This window comes from Podarcis cretensis (genome assembly GCF_951804945.1).
Source record: "Podarcis cretensis genome assembly, chromosome: 2".
NCBI lineage: Eukaryota > Metazoa > Chordata > Lepidosauria > Squamata > Lacertidae > Podarcis > Podarcis cretensis.
This window is the reverse complement of record NC_137171.1, coordinates 31641433-31653519: the sequence shown is the minus strand read 5'-3', so window position 1 is coordinate 31653519 and position 12087 is coordinate 31641433. Positions and strand designations below refer to the sequence as shown.

Genomic DNA, 12087 nt, shown 5'->3' with positions numbered 1-12087 from the left:
CCTAGTATTGTGGTCGTCCCTTTCAGATGCAGAAATCAAAACTGAACATGCCATAAATAAATTTGCTGCTTTATTCTTTGTCCCTTTCCTAATAATAATTCATAATACTATACATTCTGTTTACTGCCACAGCACACTGGGCTGACATTTTCAATGAATTCCCTACTGTGAACTCAATATCTTTTTCCTGAGGAGTTACAGCCAATTCACCATCAGCTGGGGAATTTAGGATTTTTATTACCGTATATTTTTGTTCCAGTGGGCATCATTTTGCTTTTACATTGAATATTACCATGTTTTGCTGTTTAGGAACCTTTTAATAGTCAAAAGCTTTAAAAATCTCCATAATATCAACCAATTCACACGTCTATATCTTTGTTGACTTCCCAACCCAATGATTAAAGCTTGATTTAATTCTGTTTCTTCCAAGGCTACACGTTTAATAGTTCTAGCTTTAATAATGCTGCTTCCACCAATTTGCCTGGGTCAGGTAGCTAGGCTGATAGAAATGTAATTTCCTGAGGCTGTACCCTAAAAGATCCTTCTTAGAAATTAGCATTCCACTAGCTATTAACCCTGTGGTATGAGGGTCATTTTGGTTTAGAATTACCTTGAAGATGAACAACTTCACATTTTGAGTTTTTAAATAATTATTCAGTGAATGCCACCTGGTCCAGGTGAGTCATTTAAATTTGTCAACTGAATTCCATTAATGTTGTTGTTCTTTGTCACCTCTGGGTAGCAGAGGCTGCTTCCAGGTGGATTTTATTTTGGTAGGATTGGTGTTCCTCACGCACTCATGTTTGGGAGTTTTCCTGGCATCTGGAGAACATTGTTGATATCAAAATCACACCTTGTCTCTTCTCCACACTTACCCTTTCCATGAAAAAACCTGACAAGTTTTAAAAACAACAACCTGCTGCCAGTAACCCGTTTGCAATATCTGAATGATCAGTTTGCAACAGTAAGCTTCCATCTGGAAACACTTGTGGTTCTTCAAACAATGTGCAAAGCAGACACGGTTCGAGTGTGGGTATATTTCCTACATGTTGGATGCTATAATCCCATTGACAGAACTATCAGGTGCCTGCTGTGTTAAGCTTATTTATTTTCCTTATTCAGAAGAGTATCATAGCTCTGTGACTCTGGATTTCACTGTACACTAGTTTAAAGCTCAAGTACAGCCCAATCCTATGATTGTTTACTCTGAAGTTCGATAGTGCTTACTTGTACATAAGTGCACCTAGGAAGACACCATTAGTCCTTCCTTTCAGAACAATGCCAGTTCTATGGACAACCTATGGGAAAGACACCACCGTTTCTGATCATTTTATATTTCCATCTCTGTGCTGCAAACTGTGCATATGCTTCAGGCTTTTGCAGTAGGACTGCATGAGTGGTTCTTGAATTCCAAGAGGTGGGTAGGATTGTCTCTTGAAAAAGAGGAGGAGGAGGAGGAGGAGAAGGAGAAGGAGAAGGAGAAGGAGAAGGAGAAGGAGAAGAAGAAGAAGAAGAAGAAGAAGAAGAAGAAGAAGAAGAAGAAGAAATAGTGCTTCTGTAAAAAAAAAAATAATAATTGTGCCTGGGAAAAGAAAAACTCCTATGCCTGGTGAAAGAAAGATGCGCTGCAGCATCACCCATGCTGGGAATGTAATGCAGTACATTCTCTCTTCCAGACTCTTCTCTCAGCAAACAAGCATCAAAGCTGCTCTGATCCTGCCTCCCCACCCCCCACTCGCTCACACACACATATGCTTTCACCCCCCACCCCTTGATTGCTCAAGAGAGAGGCTGTGGGGAGAGGAGGAAGGGGGAAGCTGCTCTCTTGTTAAAACACAAAAGGATTAGCCCCTAGTGCGTTAATGGCACAAACCTTGAAGCTACAATCCAACGCAGCAGGGGCTTCAGTGCTTGGCAGGGGAGGGGATGTCTGAGGCAGGAACTGATGCGATGCCAACAACGGTAAGGCTGGCTCTGCCATTAACACCACATTTCCCACTAGGGATCAGGTGGCTTCAGCCAGTCTTAGGGGGAGAGTCATTAGATCCATCAACCACTTGCACCTCTGCCATTATCCCGCTATTTTGGTCCTATGAGTGTGCACACCCACGGACCAAAGGCCTCATGGCTCTGTTTCTGCATCTTAATTTTGATCTTCATTACCCTCTGCTGTCCCCACCATCATCAGCCTCGGCTGCAGAAAGAAATAATGGACTAAATCCTAGTGATGATGATGAGAAGTATCTGATTAGCTGGGACAACTCTGATGTCACAAACGGCCGGGGTAATTCAATTTCCACAGCACTTTTCTTGTATTTAGCTGTGAAACAGCTATAGAGGATGACATTTCAACATTACTCAGATGTGAGGGTGCAGGGGTTTGTTTGTTTGTTTCTGTTTTAATATACAAATAGGCCAAAGAAAACTTCAGACAACTTTATAAGTGTTTACACTCTAACGTAAAAAATGGTACTATAATGTAAAATGGCTCTTTAGGGATAGGTGAGCTCTTGATTTCAACAGCTCATCTCCATGAGTATCCAGAACCCCTACTATGAGGCAGAGGAATGGAAAGAGCTTCCTCAGTATTAATGATAATCCCCACACAGCACCTTGTATTGTAAAATGTGATGAGACGCTTCCTGGCCTTGGGAGGTAAGAAAACAGCAGCAGCCAACTGGAGAAAAAGGAATAAAATGAGAGTGATCAAAGGACAGTTTGGCAAGATAGCAAATGCAGGCAGGCAGGTGACATTCCCTGTTTGGCTAACTGCTGCTGGACTACAAATCCCATCATCCCCTGACCACTGTCCATGCTTACTGGCGCTGATGGGAGCTGGAGTTTCCCACCCATGATTGAAATGGAGGAGGCAAAGTCCACCTGAATGCTGACTCCTGCCTCATTGGTCACTTTATCCCACATAGGGACACAGACTGCGTGCTGTAAAGGAAAGTGGCTAAAGGGAGAGATGGTCAGCAGTTTATACTAGAAAGAGAGCAACACCCATCAACCCCAGCAGGCATGGCCCATGGTTGGGGGTGGGGGGAATTGTAGTTTAGCAACACCTAAAGGGTCCAAGATTAGCCATCCTTGATCTATGAGAGGACATGCCAGCTGCAAAAGAGGCTGTGTGGCCTTTTCAGATGAAAGACGCCTGCCACCAGTTAGATCTCTAGAAACGGATCTGCTGAGAAAAACCATCTTCTCTCTTACAGCACAGAATCTCTGACTTCATCCCACAGTGCAAGAACAACACCTGTAAACCACACAGAGGGCAAAGCAAAAATGTGTCACTACTGCCACAATTTACTACTTCCTGTAATGCCAAAATCAACGCCCTTCTAGTCTCACATATATTGCAATAAAGCAAGGGTGGGGAACTGGATATGGTCAGAAGGCCAGATCCTTATTCTCTGCAGGCCAAGTTTGACAGGTAGGTGGAGCTGCTCCTCTGTCAGCCACCTGATACCATAATGACATTGGGTAACCTAGGTTTTTTGCCTGTGTGGTTTGAAATCAAACCATGTGGGCAAAGCCACAGGCTTGAACTTTGCAAGCCCTGATGCAGTGCTGTAAACTGGGTTTCACAAATCCTGCTCATCACCTGACTGCCAGGACTTGTGAATCCCTGTGCAAGGTGGGGTTGATGAAGGGCTTGGTACTCTGTTGCAGGTAATCTCTTTCAAATTCCATCAACTCAGGCCGAAGAGCTGGCACAGCCTTCTGAAGAGCCAACTGTGCCTTCCCACTGGCAGCCTGTTAAGTATGGTGAATGGCCAGCACAGCTGCTGGAGAGCCTTTTAAGGAGGACATGGCCAAAGGCTTTACAGCCCAGGTATCCTGCAAAGAGCATTTGCTCCAGCTATATGAACTGCAGAAGGATGTCTGTGTGGCTTTTCTTATTTTGGTAGCTTCCTGGGCTCACTGTCACATTGTTTGAGGCTGAATATTTAATCTCCAGGGATGCGGGTGGTGCTGTGGGTTAAACCACAGAGCCTAGGATCAGAAGGTCAGCGGTTCGAATCCCCACGATGGGGTGAGCTCCAGTTGCTCGGTCCCTGCTCCTGCCAACCTAGTAGTTCGAAAGCACGTCAAAGTGCAAGTAGATAAATAGGTACCGCTCCAGCAGGAAGGTAAATGGCGTTTCCGTGCGCTGCTCTGGTTCGCCAGAAGCGGCTTAGTCATGCTGGCCACATGACCCGGAAGCTGTACGCCGGCTCCCTCGGCCAATAAAGTGAGATGAGCGCTGCAACCCCAGAGTCGGTCACGACTAGACCTAATGGTCAGGGGTTGCTTTACCTTTACCTTATTTAATCTCCAGCCCATTTTCTCTTTGCTTTGCTAACTCTATATGGAATTGATAACTCACTGGCTCAATGGGAAGATTTGCTGCTGCTTTGCCAAGGTAAGAGGCTAGTGGCAAGGGGGCTTGCTGCTACCATTGCACATCTGGACACAGTGCCTCTGAAATAGATACATCTGTGCCTGCTCATGCACAGACCAATTGAGTCCATGTTAGGTGACTATTGAATCCTTTTCTAAGCAAACACCCAAACCATGAGCCTGCAAGACACAGAAAAGGCAGCAAAGGATCCTCTTCATCCTCCCATCCGTGGCTGCCGTCTGCTTGGGTGCTGGTGACGAGACACACCCCCAACTGAAGGGGGCAGGATTGGAGCAGTTGTTATTCTGATGCACCAGGCAACTTCCCAACTTGCAAGCTCTCATAGTGAGTAAGACTTGTTCAAACAGGATACTTTGCAATCACTCTGTTGACACAGCCCAACTCGGAGCAGAGGCACAAAGGGCACAGTGGAGAGGCTGAGACTGAACCTAAAGGACCCTGCTCAGGGCCTCCCATCACTGCAAATATCCCCACAGAACCAAGTGGTCATAGCTCAGCACTCACTCACCCACCACCATGGCCCTTGTGATGCAAGGAACAGCGCTCAAGGATGCCTAGCTGTCTGCCACTTAGCGGGCAAGCACTGATGCCAAGAAGCACATGTGCAGGCAGAACTACAGGCTGTGCAAAAGACTACATACTGCGTCTCTTGCAGGCTCAGCCCCAGAAGACATTTTTCCATTCAGAATCTGATAGGCAAGTGTGTGGTGTAGTGGTTAGAGGGTTGGACTAGGAAAGGAAGAGATAGTTCCAGGTTCCAATCCCCACTCACTCAGCCAGGTGAGCCAGTCACACAAGCTGAAGCTAACTTAGCTCAAAGGGTTGTTTCGAGGATAACCTTGGAGGGTAGAATTATGTAGACCCCTTCTTGTGCTCCTTGGGGGAAATGCAGAATAGAAACGCTGCAAATGAATGAAGGCAGATTTCAATCCATTTGTATTGGCAACTTAACGCAAAGCCCTGCCAGAATGTTTTCCAGAAATTGTTGCCTCTTGAAAGCATGTAAAAACACATCCACCTGACACCAGTGGTCTATATCAAGAAGTATATAACATCCCCAAATAAGTAGGTGACATCCACAGCCAGCTAGACACAACAGAAGAACCAGATTTGCTACTTAATTTGAGTTGGAACCTGTTTTTGTCAAGCCATAGGTTCTGCTAGAGAAGCTAGTTCTGGATCCTAGAATCTGAGGTCCAAATCACACAACCTGGGATGGGTGCCCTTATGCGGATTGAGTGAATCTGTTCAATCTTTTCACCAAGCAGTGAAACAATGGTGCAATAGGTTATCTACACTCTCCAGTCATAATTTTTCAATGCAAGCTGAGATTTTACTCTACTATTGCAGTCCAACTACAAAGCGTTTATGATGGTGCAGTAGAACACCAGGAGACTTTTCCCCCAGTCTTGATTTGAGCATTCAGTGAAGCAATCACACAGCCAAATCCAGCCCAAGATGCAATCAATTCACTCAAACTGGCAGGGCTGTGTGTACGGAGTCTCCCAAATACTGCACTAGTAGGGGTTGCTTTTTTCTTTCTTTTTTTCTTGTTCTGGTTATCCAAAGAGAAGAGTCCATGCCTCTTGAGCATGCACAAGCTCAACAAGTGTAGCCAGTCCCTCCGTTTTCATTGGTGGCTACAGAGTAAGTTTTCCTGGTTAGAGGGCCTGGCTTCCAGATAGGGCTGAACTCTGGCCATCATTTTAGAAATTAAGCAGCAGCCGCCAACCAAGCACAAAGCTGAAACACTCTAACAAGCTTAACAAACATATCTAACGAGATATGTTTCCCAGAGTCTTATATTGAAACTTATGCCAGATGGGGCATCAGAAATTAGGATTTTCATATCATCCATGCTACATGAGGAGCTGAATTATATCAGACTAATGAATGGGTGGTATCATGATACACTGTCCTCCAATTACACCCAGGGCATTTTGTGGCACACAGAGAATAGACTCTTCACTGTGTTCACAGCCAAACAGTGAAAAACATCTATTCTGGGCCCCAAGCAGCAGAGGATTTGATACACAGGGCAAGAAAAATATGTGCTAAAGGTAAAGTGGACAAAGAGTATGGGAGATTGTCACATCGGGTCTCAAAAATCCAATAGGTCAGGACTGTTGGGAGGGGATAGATGTCTTAACACACTGAGTGAAAGGCAGTATTAGGTGAATGAGTCTGGGAAGGGCATGTGCATTTGAAAATCTTCATAACTGCAATTGCAATGGAATCTGGGATGTCGAGACATCTTTCTGTTTCCATTAATTTCAGTTTTACTTTAAAAAAAGCAACACTGAAGTTTCTAGTCATCAGCATTATTGGGGGGGGCGGGTTTGAAAATGTGCAGACAGTACTTTGTGAAAACATAGAAGTTGTAAGTGGAGTTTTCGGCGGCCAGAGGCAAGGAAGTCTGTGCTCTGTATATCTCCTGTCCCATCCCATAAATGCCCTTCAAGACCTTTGTACACACTGTTCTCTGTGTCATGTGTTTCTGCCACCAAATATTTAAAATTCCCTAAAAACTGGCACACAGTAACACTTTTTTAAAAAAAAACTAACATATTTCTGGGTTCACATCATGTTGAAATATTTGCATCTCTGCATAACTTACACAAGTGATCCTTGGAGAATTGCAGGTTTCTCATTAAGAGCTGGATTGCTTTTAAGTGCATAAATCAAGATCACATTACAAGAATTTGCTACTGGTAATTTGCTTCTCCTACTGCATTTTGGGGGACGCAGGTGGCGCTGTGGGTTAAAGCCTCAGCGCCTAGGACTTGCTGATCGAAAGGTCGGCGGTTCGAATCCCTGCGGCGGGGTGCACTCCCGCTGCTCGGTCCCAGCGCCTGCCAACCTAGCAGTTCGAAAGCACCTCCGGGTGCAAGTAGATAAATAGGGACCGCTTACCAGCGGGAAGGTAAACGGCGTTTCCGTGTGCGGCTCTGGCTCACCAGAGCAGCGATGTCACGCTGGCCACGTGACCTGGAAGTGTCTCCGGACAGCGCTGGCCCCTGGCCTCTTGAGTGAGATGGGCGCACAACCCCAGAGTCTGTCAAGACTGGCCCGTATGGGCAGGGGTACCTTTACCTTTACCTTTACTGCATTTTGGAAGGGTGTAGGTGGATAGATTTGGGGGTCTCAAATTTCAGCGGCACCCCCTCCTCTCACATTCCATTCTACATCATAGTTGCAGCGCCGCCCCCCCCCCCCCCGCGGTGTCCCCAAGGCTCTGCGCCCAGTGCAACTGAACCAGTCACGCTCCCTTAAATCCACCTCTGTGGATAGAAGCAGAAATAGTCACAAAATGTGCTGTCAGTTCCACCTGATGGGACCATACTGGGATGGGGTTGGAGCTGAGGACTGTGCAGTGGTACCTCGCGTAACAGACGCTTCAGGTTACAGACTCCGCTAACCCAGAAATAGTACCTCGGGTTAAGAACTTTGCTTCAGGATGAGAACAGAAATCGCGTGGCAGCAGCACAGCGACAGCGGAGGCCCCATTAGCTAAAGTGGTGCTTCAGGTTAAGAACAGTTTCAGGTTAAGAACGGACCTCCAGAACAAATTAAGTTCCACTGTATCATGCAGCAAGGAGGGGAGATTCCTGCAAGGCATTTTAAGAATGGTCATATCAATGCCCATTCCATGATATTGAACCAAGAGGTTAATTAAAGGGAGACTGTCTGCTCCCATGCAGCTTTTCCAAGAATTTGCTGTACATGTCGTCACACTCAAACAAGGGAAACTGAATCTAGCAAGAAGCGGGGCTGTTACCTAAACCCCACTGCTGTTCTGGGCTTGTACATAAGGATCAGAGGTCAGAACTAACCCTGAAAGCCAATAGGAAGCGATTTCTACTCCTCGTGCACACACTAAGAGGCTGCCATGATTGCTGCTACAAGTCTCTTTTTGGTTCCTATCCTGCCTCACTAGTGACACTGGAGGAGCCAGATCCCCACAGGCTGCAATTCTGTCCTCACCAGCAATGTATCCAAGGCAAGGCAGTTAACCCAACACTGTCCATCGTAGCAAGAGAAAGGCAAAAGTAGTCAGGCTTGCTTGGGATTTTAATATCTGGTGTCCTGCAATTATCCTGCCTTGGTGAGTGCCACACACTACTCTTGGTATAGGCAATTTAGTGAGTTTTGCATGAGATCGTGTGTTTACAGCAATAACGTTAACAGTAATCCCAAGCAGGGTAGGGTGGACTCTGAACCAATCTTTAGAAGTTCATTTATACACTGGATACCATTTTTAACACCTCCTATTTGAACAACAACAACATCTGTAGGGGAAAATCCTTCTACTTATCTTTCCTAACTTCCCCAAGTTGCCAATGTAGGATTATACCGCACATGCCAAGCGTTTAGGACAGATTTGCCTGAATGGGTAACTGGACCAGTATACATTATTAATCTCCCTTACGCCTTGTGCGCCAATGTTCACCCCACTTTTGCAGAGATGGGTATAACCAAGCTTAAGTTCAGTATTCATTGAACCTGCTGGGCTTCCAGATCTGTTTGTTGTTTAGCAGTGTGTCACATTAACCAGAGATTTTCATATGGACGTTTTGTGATTTTGCAATACAGTGCGTAACACATTAAAACAAACAATCCTGTGCCTCGGGTCCTTATATATTGTAAAAGTGGCCATTCCAATTCTGTTTCTTCCTTAGAATCATAGAGTTCAAAGGGACCAAAAGGGTCATGGACTAGATGACCCTTGTGGTCCCTTCGAACTCTATGATTCTAAGGAAGAAACAGAATTTCCATGCAGGTATCTTTTTGCCCATCATGTGGGTCGAACCCACCACCCAGAGCATAAGAGTCTCCTGCTCTAACCAACTGAGCTATCCCAGTCATACATAAAGTAAAAAGAATTTTTTTAACCAATTGGCTGTCGTCTCCGGAGTTGTTTTTTTCACCTTTGGGTTATAGTTCACACGGGGCATGTGTTTGTCCATTCAACAGGCACACCCACTCTCCCCTCTGCCACCTTTTCTCCTGCACACATAGCAGATTGCCATTAGTATTAATTAGGTTCAAGTTCTGCTAGGTGTTACGTGACTGATTGTGTGGCTGGGTGTCTGCAGGAGGCTGTGGGCAGGAGACAAGAACATAGCCCTGTGATGTGATACTAGCATGGAGGAGGAGGAGAAGCAGGGTAGAAGAGGAACTGTATGTACTGTGTATATATATATATATATATATATATATATATATATATGCACACCATAGCTGTCAACTTTTCCATTTTTTTAAGGGAAATTCCCTTATTCCGAATAGGATTCCTTGCAAGAAAAAAGTTGACAGCTATGGTACACCCGCACACCCACACACACCCACACCCACACACCCTAGCTATAGGCACAACTCCATGGTGGGTATACGTGCCCCCTTCCATGCCTTGGCTTAATGTGACTTGTGAATCCCTTTGTGCCTCCTTTCATTCCCCCTCATCTATGCAGTGTTCTCCAACTACTACTGCCCCACACTTTCTCTTCCCAAAATCCAGAGGTTCCCTGTGCAACTGATGCAATTCTCCTGTTTGGGTTTTCAAAGCAAAGGGCATCAAAAAACTGTGGCATGGGCGTAGCCAGGATTTTTGTTAGGGGGGGCAGAACCTTAGTTAGTTAAATATTTTTATTGATCATGGGGGACAGCTGCCCCCCTGACCCCCCTTGGCTATGCCCATGAACTGTGGACTAGAGAACAAGGCACTATCTATTTCAGGGCTGGTCAGACCTCAGGCTTGCAGGATTTGCTTGGTGGTGGTGGTGGTTTAACCGGAACCCACAAGATCCACCAAGTGGAGTCAGTGTAGCATTAATTCAGATCCAGGGAATTAATTTTGGGTACCAGAATGAACTGAACTCACAGCCCTTCCACCTGGAAACCACTCCTGGTTACCTTCAAGCATTCTTCATTTGGCAGAGTAATTTGGGGTCATCTCGTTTTGCTGCAGCCATTGTTGATCAAAGGGGAGTTGGAAATCATACCTGATACTGTTTGCTCTTGGGAAGGGAGGAAAAATTGTGTTGCTCTTAAGAAGTAGCTACGGAGGTCCTTGACTGACACATGTGTGTGTATGGTTATCTGGTCAAGGATTACCCTGTGTGTCCAGAGACAAGGGCTGCTATACGTCCGGATTTCCCAGGACATTACAAAGGCAGAGTTGATGTCTTTCGGGGTGTCCTGTTTTTTTTTTTACTTTATGAAATATGGCAACCTTACCACAGACTAGCAAGCCAGCAAGGCAAACTGGGTGGTGCGTGGCATATTCTAACAGGCTCTCTAGAAATTGTGCCACAGTTGACTATATACTTGGCGTCCAAGTGGGTCTCTGACCTCTCAGGAGAGGACGCTGCTCCCCTTTTAACAGTTGCAGAATAATAGAACTGTAGAGTTGGACACCAAGGATCAACTAGTCCAAACCCCACCCTGCAGTGCAGGAATGTATAGCTGTCCCATATGGGGACTGAACCTGAGACCTTGCTGTTACCAGCACCACGTTCTAACCAACGGAGCTCTCCAGAAGTCCCTTCCTTTAACCCTCGACAAAGCTGTCCCGCTATATTCGGCTGCCATGTGGACGCCCCGGACCGAGGCCGTTGTCGCCTCGCCTCCCCGGGGCGCAAGGCAGGGACGAGGCTGGCTGTGCTCAGCTCCATCCCGTTCACCGCGGGGAACCCGAGGCCATAGCTGTCAACGTTTCCCCCTCTTTAAGGGAAATTCCTTTATTCCGAATAGGATTCCTCGCAAGAAAAGGGAAAAGTTGACAACTATGCCCGAGGCTGAAGGGGAGAAGAAGGGGGGGGGGGGAGAGCCCCCTTCCACACCGCCGCCCTCAGCGAGCCCAGAGAAAGCGCCTCCTCCGGTGCCCCTGGAACCGGCTGGGGGATCTCCCCGCCACGCGCTCGCGCCCCTCGACGTGACCAAAGGAAAAGGAAAAACCCGCGAAGACGGCAGCCCTCCTTCTTCCCTCAGCCGCCGGCCCAGACCTACCTGCCTGTGTGGCTTCAGTTCTCGGCGCTCCCCGTCGGGCGCATCGCAGCCGGGCAAAGGGTAGAGGAAGTTCCCCGCCAAGGGGTCGCTCTGCGCCGGCTCCTGAGCGCTGGCGCTCCGCTCAAAACTTTTGCCAGAGCCGCGGCTCAATGCAGCCTCAGTGACCGGCTTCGGGGGGAGGGACCGGCGAGCTGGGGTGGGCGCCCGGAGGGAGGGGAGGAGGAGACAGCGGCCGAGCCTCTTCGCGGAGCAGCAGGTGCGGGCGGGCGGAGGGGCGCCGCGTTCTCGCTGCGCCAGGGAAGCAGCTCTCCAGAAAGGGACCTTCTCTCCTGCCGGAGTCGCAAGTTTTCACCCGCCGTTGCTGCTGCTGACGCGCAAAAGGAAAGCGAGACTTGGAGGTGTCAGGGAGGGCTGCGCAGACCCCCTCCTCCTTCCTCTCCACCCCCCCCACCCCGCCCACCCCAACTTCGGGGGAGATCGGCAGCCGAGGCTCAGGCCGCCTCATGCTTCCCGGGGCCTCGCGTCAGGGGGCGCCATCCTGTTCCTGGGACGCGTGTACTCTTTGAGTGGCATCGGGGAAAGGGGGCAAAGGGCCAGGCGGTCATCAAGCTCAAGGCCTTCCTCTCACTAATGAATGCCGTTGTTTCCCAAACTTGGGTCTCCAGCTGTTTTTG

At 47.5% G+C, this 12087-nt stretch overlaps 1 protein-coding gene across 1 annotated transcript in view; it reads right to left on the bottom strand.

The window, feature by feature from the left end:
• Nucleotides 1-11712, bottom strand: part of GCGR (glucagon receptor) — a 44004-nt gene extending 32292 nt beyond the window's left edge. Inside the window, exon 1 of the mRNA XM_079967689.1 lies at nt 11414-11712. The gene's annotated coding sequence lies outside the window, so the exon portion shown is untranslated. The remainder of the gene's footprint in view (nt 1-11413) is intronic.
• Nucleotides 11713-12087: the final 375 nt, after the last annotated feature.